This window comes from Rousettus aegyptiacus, unplaced genomic scaffold, assembly GCF_014176215.1.
Source record: "Rousettus aegyptiacus isolate mRouAeg1 unplaced genomic scaffold, mRouAeg1.p scaffold_m13_p_16, whole genome shotgun sequence".
In the NCBI taxonomy this organism is placed as follows: domain Eukaryota; kingdom Metazoa; phylum Chordata; class Mammalia; order Chiroptera; family Pteropodidae; genus Rousettus; species Rousettus aegyptiacus.
Genome location: NW_023416291.1, coordinates 3,964,448 through 3,986,212, shown reverse-complemented (window position 1 = coordinate 3,986,212; position 21,765 = coordinate 3,964,448). Strand labels below are relative to the sequence as shown.

The window sequence follows — 21,765 nt, the reverse complement described above, 5'->3', positions numbered from 1 at the left end:
TCACCGACGGTCATCTCAAAACGTGGTGACGAAAGCAAGCTACGGACAGAATGAAGGTATGGCGCTGCCCCCAACGGGAGCCTCCTGTTTAAGCTCAAGCCTTCCGCTGCAAATTCCAAATAACGAATGTCAAAAAACAGCCAATCATTATGATAACGATGCTTTTTGCTAATAACACAGTGTTTCTCGGGGGAAGTGCTTTACTGATAATTAGAGCTTATTAAGGAACAAGTCTGCTTTTCTCTGGAATTATCTTTTTCTTGGAGTAATGATACTTTTCACTTCTTACAATTCCACACGCACTGTGATCCCCCTGGCCGCAACCCCCTCTATCTTGGAGACATGCAGTGCTTTGCACAGAACAGACTGAGAATTCAAACTCTCGCACTGCTGAGGAAGCAGAAGTCAGGCAGTGCCTCACGCGCCTCCTCACGACCTCCTACTAAAATACCATGAAGACATTTAACAAAATGAAACGAACCTCCAAATACTTTCAAACATAAGGATAATGCCTATTGTCGGCCATCCTTAATTAACCTACTTAAGACGTTAAAGCTCGGCGTTAACTTAAAGGACAGGGAACAAAAAACAAGCAAAAAAATGAAAACACACACACAAGTCTGGGGTGAGGGCTTGGGGCAGGGGACACTGGGTTGGTGGATCCAGACTCTCTCTGTCCCACCCCGAGAACAGCCTGTGCAAAGCTGAGCCCTAACCCAGGCTGTTTCTCTCTTTTTTGCGATTCCAACATATTTTATAAGCCGTGGAACGCTGACGTGTGGCAGGTTGACTTTAAGGTCGTATTATGACTAACAAATATTTGGTCACATCCTCTTACCAGTGAGCCCTATGAATACAAACAGAATTCAGTCCCTTAAAGAAATTTAGACTATACTGTCACATTCCCCCTTAAGAATACATTGTTTTCCTGTTGTTATAAAACAAAAAGCAAACTCCTCTCCACGCTTCCCACACCTGGGCCCCCTAAGTCTCCCTCCACGCCCTCTCTTTGCTGCTCCACATCGGCATAAGAAAGTTTCCAGAAAATCTGGTAAGAAATCTAAGCAGCACCTGTCTACCACGAACTGAAAGCCGGTGCCCGCAGAGGGGAGAAGAATCAGTGGGTCCGTTCCAACCACCTAAAGACTCCCTCTCTCGTCTTTTCTACCGTTGGCAAACCCTGGGTCTGGAGGCATCCTCGCCCTCGAGCGAGGGCACGTGGGGCCACGCATGCGGCGGGCCTGCCCCCGCCGCTCGCCAGCCTCTCTCCTGCGACGAGGGAGCTCGAGGATGCGGTTTCAAGCACCGCGGACTCTGACAACGACGCGGGATCCCTCTCTTCCCACGACTGCTTCCACTTTCCGCCCTCTGCCTCTCAACTGAGAATCACCAAAATGGGAGCCCTGGCTACATCCCACTCACGCCTCAAATGTCAACATCCTTCAAATGACAAATACGTGTGAATGGATAAGTAAGAAATTTAACCAACATCTGTAAGGGGGGAAAAAATTAAAAAACTAAAACATAAGCTAGAATTGAAAAAAAAAGTCTTCTTGATTCTCATTAATTTGCCATTCAGGAAGCATCAATTATCCTTGAAAGTTAATTTTCTTTCCTCTTTTCTTAAAATCACTGAACATTTTTTCTTCTCGGCACTTTTGATTCTTACTGCCCCTGCACTTAATTTACCATTCTAGTATGTATAAGGCTTGTAAAATACAATTTTCATACTTGGATTCCAACCATACTTGTAATTGAACTGTAAAAGCTAAGCTTTCAGATCAAGTGAATCAGACCTCTATGAAATGGAGGGCCTCTAGTCATGATTGAACCTTCGGTATTCCCCTTACTTTTAAAAGAGAAAGACATTCTGCTGTGTTTTCTCTTTACAAAAAAAGAAAAGCATCCTCTGCTGAGACACAATGAGAGGCGTGTCTCGGCCGATTTCTGGCTACCCTGCTCTGCTGAAACTTGTTCTGTCAAAGTCACTGACAAGTTCATTAGTGGTTAACTCCAAAGAATACGTCTCTGTCAGCCACCACCTTCCACGAACGCTGGGCTGTGTCTGACCTCTCCTTCCTCCGTCTCCAGGTCACTGAACGCTCTGGGTCATCCTCCCAGCAATCAGGTGGCTCCTTCTCCCTTGTGTTTATATCACAATCTTGTCTTCCTCCTAACAGCTATCAAGTGCTGGGAGAGATAACTATGGAAAGTGGAAATTTATATAAAGCTCACATTTGGCCTTAGATTTAGGGGAACATATATAATACATAGAGATGAGTGAGAGGTTCTTAATGGTCATGATAGAATTAAAAATATCTGTAAAAATAGAGAATGAACAACAAAGGAATGAAAGTGGGGAGAAAGCCCCAAGACGCCTTTGTCTGGCGACAGTACACAGTCGGCTCACATGTGATTGGTAAGGGGGAAAGATGACGTTAGGGCAACATAAAATTGGGTAGTCTCATAAACAAATTTCCCTAGGCACGAAAGGCTGGTATAGAAGGAACAGAATTATAATCTTGCCTACTGCACTGATAACAACATGTTTAGCTATAATATAAGAATATTAAGAACAAGCTCCTGCCCAGGGACTCTGATCTTGAGCTTAGCCTGGCTCTCTCTGCAGGGTGCTCTCCCTTCAAAGAACGCGGACCTCGGCTTGCGTCTACATCACGTCTGTGGCCCCAAACACCTGCTTCTGTCTCATTGTTTTCGCATCTATTTGATCTCCCTAACGTAGCATCCCCGGGATAAATGATTTCATGACACAAATTATCACTATCATCATCACCATCATCATCAACATCATCACTATCATCGTCATTGCTTTGGTTACAAAGTGACATGTGTTTTGGAAAGTCTTTCCCCAGGCCTGATTTTTCCCATAAGCCCTGCTATCTTTAGTGCAGGACTCTTCAGAATACAAAGATTTTCAGGAATGCACACTTGCTCACATCCCAAGTATGTCTTTACAAGTTTAATGGGAATTAAACATGGAAAATATCCTGTACTTTATTTTAAGCATATGCTTGAATTCTACGAAGGTGTTTTTTTAAAATTAGTGTCATACTTTGTCTTCTTAATACCACGGTTCTTCAAACAAGACCAAGCTCACATTATTACCTGTCTGCCGGGCCTGAAGCACGCACAGAAAGCTATTTTTCAGTAACATGAGTTATATGGTGTGAATCTAAAAAATCTCTTTCTTCCCATATTCAAAGATTGCACACATACATGAGTGCATTTTAATCAAGAATGTACAAAGGAATTCATTTTTGGCTGAATTCCAAGCCAAAGAAGTTCCACTCTCTATTTTTTTTTTTAAATGATAGAACGAAGGGGGGAATAGGTTTGAAGGGAAACATAAACTTAATTTCAGCCACACTGCTCTACCGTAATTTCTATGAACATGAAAGTGGCCCCTAGGTTTAAGCTCTCACTGCCCAGCCAGTGAGCCACGTCGCTGAGCCTTCTCCACAGGTGCCCTTCCCATTACCACTCGTCAGGATTCACGCTCACCTTTCCTCCTCGGCGCCCTTTATCCAATGTCATGTCTCCAGATTTAGTCTGCCTTGGAAATTCTATTTAGACTCCAGACATTATGAATCCAATTGCCTTCACAGACTTCCAGATCTCTGTCTTATAAAATGTTGCCAACTGATGAGTTACAGAGATGCATGTAATCCCACCAGACAATGAAGCCACTCTCCTACGATATCCTTCTCAAGTCTTAATGCCCCAAAACTCATGATCCTGGGATTTGAGAGAACATCTTTCCTTTGTCACTCTCTTGTGCGTTACGCTAACTCCTCAAAGAAAAAAGCAAATGGGATTTCTGTTTTCATGACAAATAGTATGTAAGTAAGTTCACCGCATTATTTTGAAGAAAGTATCTACCTTGTTCACATGAAAAGATTTCAGATCAAGAAATAGCTCCAAAGAATAAATGGCCATAGCAGCTGAAGCAGGAAAAATGATGACCACTGGCCAGAAAACAGGGAGCTAAATGATAGAATTCATATGACCACGGAGATATGTGGCCATGGGGCTACGTGAGATACTCAGGTGGTCTGACCTGGGCACGTTTCATCTGAGAAATCTGTTGATCCTTGTATAAGTGTATGCTCATGCTAATGTAACCAAGATGTTATTTGTAATCGATTTAAAAAGAGGTGACAAATATTTTAGGGTTGGCACGCTTTTAAACTATTTTTTCCCTTTTTTCATAAATAAATTTAGCATAGCTTTAGATATGGTTATAATAATAGTGTTTGCATTTTCCTAATTACAGCTTAGGATGCACTGTAAAACACAAATAAAATGAAAATTAAAAAAGTGTTGACCCAGATAATCCAGCCGATATTTTTCACTTCACAGAATTCCAACATGAGCCCAGAATTTAAGCGATGCAATGCCGATCCGTAAGCAAGTACGATTCAGTAGACATAAAAAAGTACTCAACGAAATTGCTATAAAAGTTCCTAACCACTTACTTTCAATGTCTGTACTTGTCCAGTGATGGACCAGCTGGTCTGCAAACCATAGTCTGAGAAGCGTAAATCTAGCCTACTTTGTTTACCAGAATGCTTACTAGGACCGTCGGTGGTTTACAAATTCAAATCTCACATAAAACAATAATAAAAGTTGTTATTCAACTTGGAATTTTATTAAGTCTCATATAAACTCCATGAATATTTTATCTCCCAGTAAACATGTACATATAACCTCTGCATCCATTTGGGTCAAGGCTGGGTTCTTTCCCTTCATACTTTTCTACTTTTCTTTTGTCTCCCACATTGGCCACTTCACATGTTCGCTGTAGGTATTTTTGCCTTTTTTTTTTAAGTGCCTTTCAATTTTTGTAGATTATTTTATGTTATTAAGAACATCAGTTGTGAAGATGACTTTCAATTGAATATGCATCTACTGACGTCTGTGGACCTGTCAATCCAGAAGCAGCTTCTTCCGCAATCTAAGGAGTCTCTGCCTTTGCTTTTTGTACTTTCATTTTCTGACAGTACCAATCTTCCTTTGGGAAGCAGGGGGAAATTTCGTGATTGGAGGTAAAGCTACAAAGGGTCTTCCCCAGCCCCAGTTGAGTTTAAACGCAAACTCCATGCTCGTCCTGGTCGAGCTGTGCTGAGCCCCCGAGGGGCACATGATGGCCAGCTTAGGGAGCACTGCGGTTTGCTGATGCCAGGCCCAGCATCAGGAGCCACGGGTAGATGTAAGGGAAGGAGGGGATTAGAGAGGAGGGAGACACTCTAAATGAGAGCATACGCATGAAAAATATTGAAAAGATGATTGCACAGAAATATTTTGAACTGGAGATGTTCATATATTTATTGAGGTTGAAAAAAAAATCCAGGTCATCGCCTCCCTATATTGCTTTATGTGTTTACATGTACCCTGCCCAGGGAGATTTTTCAAAATCTTTATTTTCAAAAGTATTTTATTTCTGCTATACGTCAGTACAATCTGATCATTAACAGGCATGGGGCATATTTCCTGAAAACCATTTGTGTTTCCTCCACGTGTCAGAGGGGACAGCCCTTTGGGTGGATCCCTCTGGGGGTGTCTGTACGCCCAACACAGCTCTCATAACCGCCAAGCTGGGCTCTGCCCTGGACCCAGCCTCCCCTAGTGACGCTGACTCACAGGAGCTGCTTTGCTAGTCCTGGCCTGGCCTCCGCAAATGGAGGGTGTGATTACAGTCGGCAGGGTGTGATTACGGTGGTGGGGGGGGGGAATTTGATCAGAATTTGGCGTGTCCCCATGCCCTGCTGGCAATCAGTTCACAGGCTCTCTGTCAGCCTCTGGACCCCTGACTCCACTCGGGCCGAGCGTGTGCACAGCCACTCTCGAGACAGACGTGGCGGCCGCAGGACCGAGCTCCGGGCTGTGACATGTGTGCGGCCAGCAATGACTGTGCCGTCTGGCACTGAGAGCAGACTTTCCCCCTCCCGTTTTTTCCTTGCTCTGTAAGTTCTGTCATTTTATTTTGCATGTCAGAAAGAGGAAGACAGACCAGGGAGAAGGCAACAAGGAAGAAGCTCCACCTGCCACAAAGTCTTCAGCTCAGAGATCGCATTGTATGAAAATAGATTACCTTGCTGATGAGCTGTATTGTCCTCTCTGTTCTACCAGTATTTCCACACGTCTTGCAGTGAGCAGAGGACGCAGAAAGTGATCAGGAAGCCCCCACCTCTTCTCTCTCACCTGCCCCAATCACTCATCAATGCGCGCTTTCAACTCTAGTCACCCAAGTCTCCGTACTATTTTCTGAAATGCTCTTTTTTGCTTCCAAATTGCTAATGTATTTTAATTTTGATCTCCCTGACTCAAATCAACTCTCAGATCAAAGTACAGAAAGCCAGGTCACTTCTGTCACGGCTGCCCTTTACCAGTCTAACCACGATGGCCTATTCATGCTCAAGGGAACCTGCCCTGAGCGCCCATGGTCACACACCGCTAATCACCCTCAAGCACTGGATCATTGGCTCATCGGCTGAGTACCCACGAGTGTTTTTCATTTTGACTTTGATCTGCAGCAGGATTTACAATGGAAAGAAAACTGGGCTCGGGGCTGAGAGATTCTACCACTAAGCGATACAGCGCAGATCCTCGCACTGGCCTCTCATGAGCTCTCAAGTCCTCTCGCTAAGCTGGACACGACAGCAGCTGTTTCTTAGAATACCAACTCCAAGAGGCTGCAGGCGGAGCTTGGAAGTTCTGCCGAATTCCGCGCAGAATGTATCGCTCACAGTTATTCCAGGCCTGCAGCCTTTACCACTGGCACAGGCTGGATGGCTCAGGAGGCTGGCTGCTCGTGCACAACCTGATGCTGAGCTACACGAGCAGACTCTCTTGAATTTGCATTCATGCCTGCACCTTTGTGTACTAGTGTGTCCTTTGTCATGGTACCGTTTGTGCCATGACCATGTCTGGCCTTGCTTTTCCCTTTCTTCTCACTAAGGTCCTGTCCTATTCACAGAGGAGAAGCTAAAAGAAGCCCAATTACAGTGAAGGAATTACAGTGAAGAAAACGGCCTGCTGTGTGAGCATAAATTAAGACCTCTTCAACAGACACACAATGCCAAAGTGGTAAGCTTCCCAGAGAGAGATCCTCTTTAAAGCCATTGGTTTGCATGGCAAAGCAGTCCTGATTAAACAGGCCCAATAAATCAGGCTCGACAGCACCTTTAGGTTTGGCCTTTGAAATAAAGCATCTGCATGTTGTTCGGAAAAGTGACATTTTATGCTATCAGAGAAAACACAGCATTCTTCTCTTATTCAGTAAAAAAAAGATAGACATATACTACGTCCTGAATATAATAAAGCCATTCTTAAAAAATTATTTAAAACATAAAAGTCTGAATGCTTGCATATATATATATATATATATATATATATAAATTTCTATGATCTGCATACTGAATTGATACATATTAAAATTCTTTGAGGAACGTTTACTATAATAATTAATATTAAGCATTTCCTATGTGCTGAGCTGCAAGTCCTTTGCAATTGTTAATTATTATTCCCATTTAAGGACAAGACACAAAAAATTAATTTACCCAAAATGACACAAGTAATAAACAAGTGACCTTGAAATCAAGTGACCAAGAAATCAAGCGGGGACTGAGACTCAGAAGGCAGGAAGAGAAGAATCAGAAAGATCACCAGGAGCAAAGACGTGTCACTAGAGACCAAGGCTAATGTAACCCACGTCCTCACAGTCCCAGTTATTGTGTATGATGTGTAAATTGAATAGTGAAGAAGGCTGATAGGAAAAACAAACAAAAACCTGATTTGTTTGAAATTCGGTATTGGAGCGGAGCTCAACAGACATCCTAGACACCCAGAAAGATGGACAAGTGTGTCCTCGAGTGAATTCAGCCTGAACATCACTGGAGGCAAAAGTGGCAGCCCTGAAGCTGCCCCACGTCGGGCACGCCGCGGGAAGGGGATCCTCGGGAAGGACACCGGAGCGGGGGAAACCGCGGCGGCGGGAAGGACGACGACCGAGGACGAGATGGACCGACTCCATCAAAGACGCCCAAGGCACGAGCCCACGGGCGCCGAGCAGGGCACTGGGGGCGTCACTCGTCCACAGGGTCGCCGGGGTCGGAGCCGGCTCAGCAGCATACAATCTCTTCTTTATTGATTAAAGGTATTGTGTTCTCAAAAACAAGTTAAAAGGGCTTGTCTGTTTCCTGTATAATATTTCATGAGATATCATCTTTTTCTTACACTTCCCTCAAAAAGCAAACTCATTCCTGCAAATGACCTAACATCCTATAATAAAACTATTGCTTCAGAAATTACTGTCTCTCAGCAAAATGTAGCACTAGAATTTATATCAATTAGCCATACTCAGTAAAAAATAGCTATGAGTGGACAGCTCGTAAACCAAATATGTTTAATAGAATAAGGAAAAGCAAGTTTGGGATATATACAGTGACCCACACGACCAACCAATGACGAGACTGTATGGAAATACATGTTGTAAAAATTGAGCAAATGAAGTATACAAAAGGGTTAAACTACTAATTCATCTGAGTGCATCTGTCAGGAGTTGTGATGCAGCAAGAATCAGAAACCAGTAACGAGAGACAGGCAAGCTGATGGCTTCGGCGAGCAAGGACAAAGCGCTGGCCAGGATGGCATCATCAGTGACGAGTACAATAAAAAGTGATGGAAATTTGAAGAACCAAACGCACGAGTGGTGGCCTACGGGTGGTTCAGAAAGCTCGCAACTGCACCAGTGGTTAGCATGTGTGGTCACTGGAGACGGTGGCTCAGGCCACCCCAGCGTCTGCCAGCAGCTCACTGTGCACGCCTTTCACCTGATTGTGTGTTGGTCTTGGTTAGCAACTGCCTCATAATTGAAGGGACTGAAATAGCTCTTCTCTTAAAAATTTGCAAAAAACACATTTTCCATTATCTATGATATAAAAAAAAAAAAGGTATAGGCAGAAGTGACTATATGACTCATGATAGTGATGTTCTACTTGCTCATGAAGTCTCATGGGTCAAAAAAAAAAAAAAAAAAACCAGAAAATTTAATTGGCACCCCTAAAATTAGACTACGTGCCCTGCTACATCTGTCCACAAATATGTCATCCAAATGAAAAGGAGCCTTTGTAAGTATGGAGCCCACCTCATAAGGTACCGAATGATAAATCTGTCTAAAACTTGTTGTTAAAATGTTCCAATTAAAAAAATTAAACAATAAACTGAGCATGGCTAAAAAATCAATAGAAGAGGGAGTATTAATGCCTATAAATCAAGGTTGAAAGGCTACTCTATTTCTTACCTTACTGGGGTTTCAATTTCTTTTTTGGCCCTATTAGGACTTGCCTTTAATTCCCTGGCAGTCAGAGTTAGTCATTATTAATAAAATATAATAAGAATTGTTCTCTCTATAACTGTTTAGTGACTCAGAACAAGAAATATACATATATACACATATATTTTCTCAACAATCCTGATGTAGATTTTCATAAATACTTTTCCTGAATTTTTTCTACTGATTCCTAAAATAGAAACAGGCCCTAAAATAATGATAACTAAACAGATTTAGAAGCACAAAGAATGTCAAAACTTCTCAGGCATTCTATCTAAAAATATGAGATATAAAAAGAAAACCTATGGACAACGAATTCTTAGAATAAGAAAGCCAAAAAATTCATTTCGGTCAAAAAATCTACTGAAGATGATTTGAAGAGGAAAATGAAGAGGCTATTTCCATTTCATGTCTCTTAGCCATTTTTTATAATGCATAGATAGTGTCTTGAAAATCAGCTGTAGATGTTATTTTTCTAATACATTTTGGAAACTTTTTCATTATCGAATACGGACATGCACCGGGTCATCTCCCCATGTGGAGGATAGTTCCCGTATGCTGCAGAGACGTGTGCACACGTGGCTCCGCTGTGTCCCTGAGGGGTGAAAGGAGAGTGAGCAGGCTAGATGCAGCACTGGCCCACTCCACGCCTTGAGGACCATCCCAAGGGCCATCCCATTAGTGTTTGGGAGGTGGTTACTTTCCCTGGCCCCACACAGTCAAAACCCGCTACTCTTAGAATTGTCTTGGTCCACAAAATACATGAAATATTTTTAGAATGTGTAATAGTATTAGAATAGTTATCTGTTATAATAATTATCTGTTATTTAATGGAAATTGTGCCACAGCTTCAAATGACAGACTCACTGTATGCTTTTAATTTAGAAAACGGTGATGATAAAATAAATGTACACAGAAAGAACATTTTTTAAAACCCAGGAAAGGTATTTTTAAATGACTTATTAAGAGTAGCAATTTACTCCATATAAAAGTCATGGATTTTACACATAGCCCTGCCTTTAAGAGGATCCAAGGAAGACCAGACTTTTAATTCATTAAGCAGTACCTAGGATTAGATATGGTTTTCCAAGCGAAACCCAAACCCTTCACAAAACATTCTTGGTTTCAGATATCACCAGAAACCACCACACTGTACGAAGGGTCACTCAGAGGCTTCCTGAGGTTCACAGACCTTTAAGCAAACTCCAGATTTTTTTTCCAAGAGCAAATGCCAAGTTTTAGCTAGCCCTAGTTAAGTTTCATGGGAACTTTACTGGCATGCCGAACCTGGACCAATTAATAATTCTAAGGAAACACTGGGCAAAGCTTAACGGTTTCAAGTTAAGTCCTGCTGTTCTTCAGGTCACAAGTTGTAAATATCACACAGATGGCGCGAAGTTTGTCATCGCACCCAGAAAGCTGCAATACGGTTTGCATTTTCTTTTTCATTTTATGTGTCATCGATGACATCTTGGTCAACATTTTCAAGAAATCACTGAACGTTATCTTCCCAAAAAATACATGTTGGCACATAAGCCATTTAAACACGGGGCGTTCTCCTTCTCTGCTCTGGAATGCACCTCTCCTTTGTGCCCCATCCACAGAGCTTCCAGGCTGAGGGGACGAGGTGTCCTCGCTCCCAGCGGGGCTCACATGGTCTATACAAATTCAGACACGTTTCTAGGGTTCAACTCCCCAGGCCGGCAGAGGGCTGGGGTCATGCATGTCTGCCCCATACCCTTTACCCACAAACTGGTGGGGGTCTCCAACAGGCGCCAACCAGCAGTGTTTACAAGTTTGTTGAAATTCTTGATAAAGAAAATTAATACTGACATAGCTACATTAAAGAATACAACTAGAATTCTTTTTTCCGTAACAGTAAAGAATGCCCTTCCAAACTAAATGGTTTTCATGATGCTATTTGGATGACCAGCCAAAAATATTTTCAAGTAAAATGTGTATTGAACACTTCCCAATTACTTTTATTGTCTTTTTCATTTAGAGTAAAAATGAACGTGGCATGATAAAAAGAATATTAAGATGAAAAATTAACCTTTCAGAAGCCCATTGCCACAACTCAATCACTTGGTGGATTTCTATGGACTTTCGCTTTCCATTAAACATTTACATATTTATAATGCATTTTGGTTATAGTCTTAGAAGACATTTTCTTTTATTTTAAATGTTATTTTTTAGTCCCTAAATATTATTCCAAAGCTAATAAAAGTATGCTTTTCACTCACTATGAGTGTAATAACTATTTAGAACTGTTTAAATTGGATTCACTTCTACTTAGATATAGAGTCATGCAAATGTCAGATTATAATGTATTACAGTACTTTAGAGCCCAGGGGCCGCTGAAATCAGAGTTATATTTGAAACAGTTTTAGAGATGAGAACATAGAAGATTCTCTGTGTCTACTTAAATAAGTCTCCGAGTCAACACAAAACAGTTTCCACCACCATTACAACTGTATTTATTCCTTATCAACAGCAAAATGCCAAGGGCAGAAATTATATCACGCAAATGGCTTAGGGTCTAACTTTTAATGTGAACGCTCTCATGACATTATATATACATACATCTTCCTATTTATATATATATATTTATATAAACCATGTATTTTGCATGTATTTCTATATTTCCCCTTTTACATTTCCACAAAAGGTAGACATGCTTTCTTCTAGGAAATAAAACAGAAATTATATTCTAAAGTCAGATCCCATGTATGATGAGCAACTCCTCCACTTTAATTGTAGATTCAAGTTTCCATAACTGGTGCAAACGGTGGAGACCAAACCAAATCTTGTCTTACTCTAATGTTGTTCCATTTAGCAGATGGAATAATATCATTTAATAACCACATATCACATCTGACCAAGTAGTTACTAGTTTAAATACTTGCTACTAACTACATTTGCAGCAAAAGAATCACAGGGAAGCACAACAAACACCCTGAACAGGTCAGCGAAGCTTTACTGAAAGGTAAGCTCTAAGACACTGATAACTCACTGCCTAAGTGCCCCAGCAGAGCTCACGTTTCGGCTGACACGGATCATCAGCAGGAATGTCTAAAAGCGATAAGGGGACATCCAGCACCCCTACCCCCATGCTCCAGTGGAAGTACCACGGGTCTTCACTGGACAGGGTTTATTTAGAAAAATGTTTTACCCAAAGGCAAACTCTCTCTAGATTTGTTAAATATATTGTTATTGCAAAGGCTTTTTAAAAAGTCGACTGACTTTGCACTATTTTTTACTTACCTCTCTTTATCAGGCAGACATTGGCTTAGACATATAAGACTTTTCTCATTATTTGCTTATCTAAAATAATCACTTTGGGATTAACAATATGGAATTAAGCTCTTGTACAGGTAATTTCTTGGCATGACTTTTACTTTCTCCAGAAAGACATGTAGGTGTAAGATAGGGGTGGGGTTAGTACTCACAGGAGAAAGAAGAACCAGCTATGGCTGAATGATAGAAAAACTGTGCTCTTTGTCCCTATTCTTATAGGACAGTCAATGTAAGAAATCTCAATGTAGCCTCTACTTACCTGTGTGGCTCCGGCAAGCTGGGGTTTACATTGACCCATTTAGTGACTGTGAAAGGCCTCCTGCCCTTCTGCCTGCCTGGCCCACTGATCTCGAGGATGCATGAAGTCCTAGCATTACATTTAGTTCCTCATTAATTGATCAAATCCTTTATTACTTATTGAAATATAAATTACCATAGACAAGGAAAAACATCTGCACTTATCAGTGATTTGGAGGTGAGGTTAGGTTAGCCTGGCCTGGCCCTTATTAGGCTCTCCCAGAGTCAGTGAACTCTGCTCAGCCTGCCAGTCAGAGACATCCACCCATCCTTATTAGGGGAGACTCAGCCAGGGATCACTGGATTTAGCCAGGTTCCAACCCAGTGACCAGAATGCTGGCAGCATACACATACCTTTAAGTTTATCCCTCGGAAAAGCCCTGGTTGGGGTCCTTGGGCGGGAGCTCTCTTCACCCTCCAACGTGGATTTCATCTAGCGATTCACACTGTGAATAAATTAAAGGTTTATTAGTCAGATAAATATAAACATATTCTAACAAATGTGAGCTAACTTTTGAATAATATTTCTAAAACAGGGGCTTTCCAAGAAGAGCCTAAGAAAGATGAAGAGTGAAAAAAATATATAACAGATTCCTTTCCAATGGGCAAGAAACATTTGTATCTTTTTCTGTATAAATTTCCCATTGGTATCATTTGCTCATTTACTGAGAAGGGGTCATATTAATTTGTAAGATTTTTTAAAATATATTATCTGAATCCTAATTTTTCATTAGTGTTTCTTCCTCAATTAAAAACATTTTTCTCATACCAGTCTTACTTTCTCATTGGACCCGTAATAAATTCTTTCATACTCAAAACGCCTCAGACTCTTCAGTAGATAAGAAGTCTGTCTTAAAAGCATTAAATAGCCAACACAAATAGTCTTTTTTGATAAGTGAACATTGCTCTTTTTAATGCCTCTCATTACCACTTATCCTTAATCCTTCTGACAAAAGCCTGAGTATCTGTAATTGCCACCCTCTTTTACTTTGAAAGATCACACGAAATATAGTCTGAGTCTTATCAAGTTTGTCTTGACAGGAATTATATGATCGATGAATTCTCATATTAGGATGCCTGCATACTGCTGATTGTATATGGATGTATACTTCTGCATCGGAGTATGAAACCAGTCAGTCCTCCCACTCCCCAACACACATACACACCTAGTAAATTCTCTTTTTTTTTTCGTAGATTTTTCCCAGAAGCATATTTAGTTTTCAGGCTTTGACAATATTAACAGAAGTAGATTCTCACTCGTGTATGTCCCTCCATTTCCTTCCATTCGATGACAGTAAAAAAAGAAAAAATATGAACCCCTGGGGTCCTTTATTAATCAGAAAAATGAACCAGATCTCCCCATTAAAAGTATGGCAAAATGTTATTAAATCCATAAAGAATCAGAGGTATCTCATTCTAGAGAGAATAGAGACCTTGAGATAAGACTAACCCTGATTTGTAGATTGCATAAAAGTGTTCTAAGAAATGTATTCTTCTGGACTCAGAAAGGCAAAGGAAATTAGTAGAAGTGATTAAAAGAACAGGTGTCTTGAAGTATACCCCTGAAGGAATGAATGTGTTCTAAGATAAGGCAGCAGGCATTCAATCTCAATTTCTAAATAGATTTGAAGTATGACCAGAAGTCACGCTGACTAAAGAAAATTCCAGCACATAATATTTATCTAACTTTGAAAGTTTACTTTCTCCCTTCTTTATATCAAAGCTTTCTTGGAAATACTGCTGCCATTTTGTTTTCGTTGTTAGTTTTGTTGTTTGTACGTCAATTATTTGCCTTCAGACACTTTAACATTCTAGCAAATTCTTAGCACTCATGCACATAATATACATGTTTAATCTTTTCTTGAATCAGCTATTTGTACTGTTTATTTTATTTATTTCTAAAAACTATTTAATTTTCTTATTGAACCACTAACTCCTCAGAAAAGGGGCCTCTGATTTCCACTGTGTCACTCAGCAATATAATAGAAAAGCTTACAATGGATGTGATTTCTGATCCAAAATTCAGGAAATGAGGTCTGAAAATATGTTTAGTCATGTGACTCATGATTTGCTATGAATCTTAGAATAACTTTGGGGATTTTAACCCAAGTGAAATGAAATCTTATTAAATAAGAAAATATATCCTTACTGTAACAAATATTTAACACTTTAAAACAAATTATTTTTATTGACACCATTTCATTTAATCTTCAGAAAATTATTTTTAATAGGTATTTTATCTTTCTCCATTTAAGACATAAGAATATTAAGTATTAGGGGATATGTGACTTTTCCAGTGTCACACACCTCATAAAAACCAGACATGTATTCTAATTCCAATCTGCACACCCTCTGTAATGAATACCTGTAGTAATGAATTTCCCTTAACACACTGGACAAATTGATCTTTGATGAAAATAATGCCCTGCAGAGTAAAGACTGATATGGAATTGCGGATGTCTCCTTGTGAAGAAGAGTTACGAATCCAGCACAATGCAACAAACAGTGAGGGATATAAATGGCAGATACATTTCATTATGTCCAGAGGAATTCTGAAGAGATCACCTCTAAAGTTATTAATCCCCAGCAGAGGAGTCTGTAGAGCATGTCCTCTTACAAAATGGTTAACTTTAGTGAAGCCAAGCTCTGGACAAGTTGTTATTGGCTGAATTTCCTTGTTAGTCCTTATTTACTTGACTCACATTCTAACAATCGCATGGGTTCTGATGTGAAACGCAGCTAAGACAGGTACTTGCCCCTACTGAACAAAGACCCATGTTAATTAAATCGGCCTTAGTATCTTCTATTAAGTGTCAGATATGCGGTACCCAGTGACATGGAAGAAATGTTACTTTTAAAATAACTTATACAAGCCAAAAATACACCTTTTAGATTGCACTTTGAACACCAGGACATTATATAAAGTAGCCGTAGAAAATAATACATTTTCTTCTCATAAATGCAGCCACCCTAGTATACGTGTTATAATTCCCTAAGTCATCGAGGCTTTCATGTGTTAGTAAAATACTCTATATTCCAGTACTTAAAAAAGGAATCTATCATAAAAATTGATATTCATATATAAGATAATTTATTTTTCTAATGATTTGATTTTAGAAAGCTGATATAGATAGATGACTGATGAAATGAATTTCTGTAAGAACACAAAAGAATATTATCCCTAGTGATGGCAAACTAGCATATATCACATGAACCCAATTTATAACAATTACGAGCTTTGAATAGAATATAAAAACATGCATTTGAAGGCACATAAGAGCAAACAAAAATAGGTAGAAACTAGAGAAAACTCACCTTTTTCTTATTTTTTCCCCTAGTTTTATTGAGAAATAAATGATACATATTGTTGTATAAAGTTTACAGCATGATGCTTGGATTGACGTAACTTGTGAAATAGAACCACAATGGGTTACATCCATCATTTCATATAGATATGGTAAAATTAAAAGAAAAAAAGTCTTGTGATGAGAACTTTTAAGTCAGAGTCATCTTTTGAAACAGGAAGTATATTGCCAACATTGACATTTCCATAGGTTTTCCCCTGAGGGCACAGCGCTGTCCATATGTTTCATAAGGAATAGTACTGAAGCTAAAAACAGAAGTCTCACTGGGCTCATGACTCCAAGTTCAGAGTCTGAGACTCTGAGTGGGTTAGAAACTGATGGGGGACATCCAGGAGCCCCACATTTGGATGAAGTTGCCTTCATGCCATTGCTTGGCTCCTAACTGTGCAGGTACACAGGCAAGAATCCAAGCAGCCACTAGAAGGAGCAAGAGGAAGTTTGAAAGACCTGAACAGAGATTCCCCAAACTGCCCATTGCTGGCCAGAGCAATGGAAATACGAGCTCTGCCAAGTGGGAGAAGAGCAGACAAATGAGGATTTCCATTAAAACCTGAGAATAACTACTCCTTAGAAATAAGATCCATATCCCATAATTAAAGAAAACAATGAAACAGACATATGGTGACAAAACCTAAAATTAAGACTCCATAGGTCCAAAGTGATCCACAGACTCTCGTCTAAACCCAAATTCAACACTCTTTAGAAGAAATCAGAATCCAAAGTCACTATAACGCATCACTCAAGCATCCAACATTTACTCAAAAACCAACAGATATAGAAGTAGTAGGAAAAGATGATGCATACTTAAAAAGTCAAAGGAAAGACTCTCAGATATCCCATATTTTGAAATTTAAAACAATGGACTTGAGATATGCAAAATTCTAAAGCGGACTCTATAAAACACCTATAACCATATAAAACACACAATATCTAAAAAAAAAAAGTCTCTGGATTACATATTGCAAAAAGAGAAAATAAAGGAAAGGACTAGTAAATCTGAAAAGAAGCCAACAAAATTATACAAACTGAAGTATGGGGTGAGAGAGTAGCTAGAGAATGAAAAATATGGACAGTATTCACTGATCTAACACACATGCAACTGGAGTTTCTGAAGTAGAAAATGAAGTTAATGAGGTAGAAAATATTTGCAGAAATACTAGTTAAAATGTTTAATGTTTAAAAAAATAAATGCAAAGTCAGGAAGGTAAGTAATACCCAAGTAGAATGAGTACAAAAAAAACTTGCATTTATATATATTATAGCCAAATTATTGAAAACCGAAGGTAAAGAGAGAACCTTAACACCCAGAGAGTACAGACATATTACATATAAGAGGACAAAAATAAGAACGATAATGCCTGTTATCTCATTAGAAGCAACAAAGCTAGAGTAAGATAAACTATTTAAAGCATTGAAATAAAAAAAAAAGAAATACTGTCAATATATAACTTTACATTAAGCAAAAATACCCCTTAACATCAAAGATGAAATAAAAACACTTTTAGATAAACAGAAGCCTAGAACTCTTTGCTGAGGAACACAGCCACCCTACAGACACTTCTGAAGGAATTTCTTTAAGCAGAAGATAAATGGTACCAGATAGAAATTTAGATGTGCAGGAGAAAATGAAGAGCGCCCAAATGGTAAATGTGTGGGTAAATAAGCAACATGTTTTTCTTGCTTTTATTGAATTATTTTGAATCAACTAAAAATAGAAAACAAAAAGCTCAGTTAATTCCTTAAGTAAAAGTAACAATATGTCATGGGGTCCATAGCATTTGTAAAAGTGAAACACATGATGAAAATAATATAAAGGGTGTGATAAATTTCTAGCATTATAAAGTGTTATAATATTAAAGGTAGATTGTGATAAATTAAAAATTATTATAATCTCTAGAGAAAATTCCAACCGTATGCTGTTTACAGAAGAACTTTAAAGACAGAGACCTATTGAAAGTGAAAGAAGAAAAAAGAGATACCAAATAACACTGAGCATAAAAATATTGGTGTTTCTGTATTAATATCAGACACAACAGATTTCTGGACAGGAAGAACTTTTAGAAGATTTAACACTGTTATCAACTGACTTAATGATATTAGTAGAACATAACACTCAATAACTGCAGAACATACTTTTTTTTTAATCACCCGCCATGTTCACTGCAATAGGCCATGTGGGGAGCTCCAAGGAGGACAGTCACTGAGCTGCTTTTTAGCTCTGATCATTAGCAGAAATGCCAACAGATTGTCCTCATAGTTTTCTGAACTTCTCCTAAATGGACACAGTTGTCTGAACTTTCCTTATGGTTTTCTGACCTTCTTTGTAAATAGACACGTATTATGCTGATTGAAATAAGTCAGACAGAGAAAGACAAATGCCAAATGATTTCACTTATTTGCAGAATCTAAGAAACAAAAAGAACAAACTAATCAAAAATAGACTTACAAATACAGTGGATAATTTGGTGACAGAGGGGAGGGGGCGCAGGGCTGAGAGAATGGGGCGAAGGGTTAAAGAAGTACAAATCAGTAGTTGATGGTTGGTCAGGGGAAGAGGAGCACAGCAGAGGGAATGCAGTCAGCATTAACATGATGCTTAGGTGCAGGGCTCCGGGAGGGAGGAAGCGACTGGGGGATCGTTTTATGAACTATATAGATATCTAACCAATGTTCTGTATACTTAAGACTAATTTAAATAAATAAATGTTTTTTAAAAAGTGTAATTTTTAAACAAATATAAAACTTTCTACTATTCCAACCAAAGAAACCCAAAATTTCTATTTCTTGGGTTTTTTTTCTCTTTTCTTTTTTTTTTTTTTTTCCATCTTACTTAGGAGTATAGATGAAAATAAGTTCAGTATTTTGTTCATGGAGTTTATGAGTCTGTGGTTAGTAGAGAAGAATATTTACTCTCAGGAACCATGCTGCTGTGTGAAGGGTAAAGACCACCAGCAAGTTCTAAGAAGCAGAGGTAAAATACTGGCCTAATTGCATCTTAATGAGAAATGATCAATTTACATAAAATAACCTAGAAAAAGCATATATATACACACACACACACACACACACACAATCTATATGTACGATTCTTATATATGTATATATATACATATATGATTACTTTTAACGGTGACTGAGACTGGCAAATTCCATTTAAAGAAATTTCTGCTCCAATTTTTCAAATTAAAAATTTATATGCTCTAAAGAAATATAGAGAGAGTTGAGGATCATATTCTTAGAAAATTCATTAAAATCTTCTGTGAATTACACCATCCCAGTCATTTCCTGATGCTATTCATTTTTTCCACAATAGTTTCAATTTAAAAAAAAAAATGTATGCATCATGTGTTAAGGCCATTTAAGGCTGTCAGGTGGCAAGAAAATAAAAGAAATCACTTAACTAATGATTCAGGGTTTTTTTTTTTTTTAAATAAAATTCCTCGTAAAATTTCTCTGGCTTTGTCTACGTCATAAAATGAAAACGCGAACCTGGGGAAATCAGGCCAGCAGAATCACGTGGGGCAAAAACAATGGAGAGAAAACAAAAAGAAACTGGCTGGTGGATTCAAGAACTCGGGATGGGAAACTATGGTGAGAGTGAAAACAGTAATGTATTACATGAAACTAATGATCGTATGACTCTTCGCGAGAAAGGGAAAAAAATGACAAGAGAAACTATCCAAATCTCATAAACACAAGGACTGGAAAATTTGTTTAAAATCACTTAGTGTCTCTATACGACAAGTATTATACCAAAATATATAGCCTGCCGACTCTCTTTCTTATTCCTCTATCCAAATTTTGGGTCTTTTATATTCATCTCCCTCAAAAAAGCTGTTCTTAGACAGGAACTGAGGATATACATATACATTTTAATACTACATATTACTTTTCATGAAAAGGAATGAATGCATTACCTCTATGAAAGGTTCCTACATTTGATGCATCACCTTGCCAGAATCTAAGCCTAATTAATTTCGTTTTCTTGGTGTTCAAAATAAAATAACTTACTCCTCAGAAACTGTTAGATCTGCAAGTCTCAATGTGTCCAGAATCACATCAAGTCCATTCGTTTCCTTCCACGAGAAAGTATTTAGTATCCGTGAGGAACTGCTCCCTTCTCTGGATTCCTCCAGGAGGGCGATTCTTCCTCCCACTGCCATTGTCCCCCTAGAGCAGACGCTCCAGAACAGCAGGAATGTTTTCTGCCTCATTCCTGTTGCATCGCTGCAACGCCAATGGCCACTCGCACACAGAGAACACAAAATAAACGTCTGCTGAATGAAAGAATGAGCCGACGGAACTCTGTTGCTCCTGAACTCTCCAGATCATTGAACACACTGTGCGACTCACCGGAAGTCATCTAATCACTCTTTCCCTTCGCTTTCCTGGCTGTAAAACAGCAATCATAATACCACCTCCTTCGTAGGATTATTGGCAAGGTACATTGAGCTGTCCTTGAGTTGTTAGACTCACTTTCTCATTGATCTTTACTCTGAGCATGGACAGAACTTGTAGCCCTTAAAACTTCAAAACAAAGATGAGGGCAGACTATATGCATAACATTTATTTTTAGAATAACTCAGGCATAGAGGGAAACAGAAATTAAGTTCATGTATCAGTGTTGCAAGTTGCTCTTAGAGCCCACAGGACCCCCACTGAATCTCTAGATCCCTGCCGAGTTCTCGAAGGCTGCCATCAAGTATCTCTAGGGCATTCCAGCATGGAATCCACTAACTCCCTACTCTTCTATTACAAAACAAAAGGGAGAACCCGCCTTCTCCATCACCCAAGGCGTGCTCCATGAAGAACAGCAGGAGCACGCATCTCCTTCAGGAATACGCTCGTTTCTGATTTCCACCTCCAATTCAGTCCCTAGGACATGATCTGATCGCTGTGACTCCCTACGGGACGCAAAGAACAATTATTTTCCCAAATTTGGCTCATTGAAACTTAAATTTAAACCAAGTAGAACTCCCCAAAATCTAGCATAATTATTGGGCACAAAATTAAAAAACTGTAACTGATGGGCTGTTAGACTTAAAAACTCTGCTGTGAAGATTAACATAAAAATAATATAACATACACAAGTGACAAATGGTTCTGGCAGCTATTTGCCAGAGGACAAACAAAACAACATGAAAAACAGTCTAGCTAATTAATTGGCCAACTTAGACACTAAATTGGTCACTTAAAATTTTAGTTTCTCAAACCTTCACTTAGGTGTGTAAGTTACATGATGTTTTTCTCTAATGCTGGATAACCGTGATGACCATCTGCTTTACTTTTGTGAACCTAGCGGACCCATCCCAGTAATTTCCCCCAAACAAAGGGCAGGTGTGTCAAAAGTAAACAAAATTTCTACTTCCAGGAAGTGAAAACTGACAGCACCCCTCAAAGGAAGCTCCCCCACGGACACAATAATAATAATGTAATGGATTATCACCCTTCCAC

General features: G+C 39.2%; 1 long non-coding RNA gene across 1 annotated transcript in view; it reads right to left on the bottom strand.

Annotated features, from left to right (window-relative positions):
• The window catches only part of LOC107518505, a 559,217-nt gene that overhangs the window by 85,725 nt on the left and 451,727 nt on the right, over window positions 1–21,765 (bottom strand). Inside the window, exon 14 of the long non-coding RNA XR_004954837.1 lies at window positions 13,301–13,392. This is a non-coding gene — a long non-coding RNA (uncharacterized LOC107518505). The remainder of the gene's footprint in view (window positions 1–13,300; window positions 13,393–21,765) is intronic.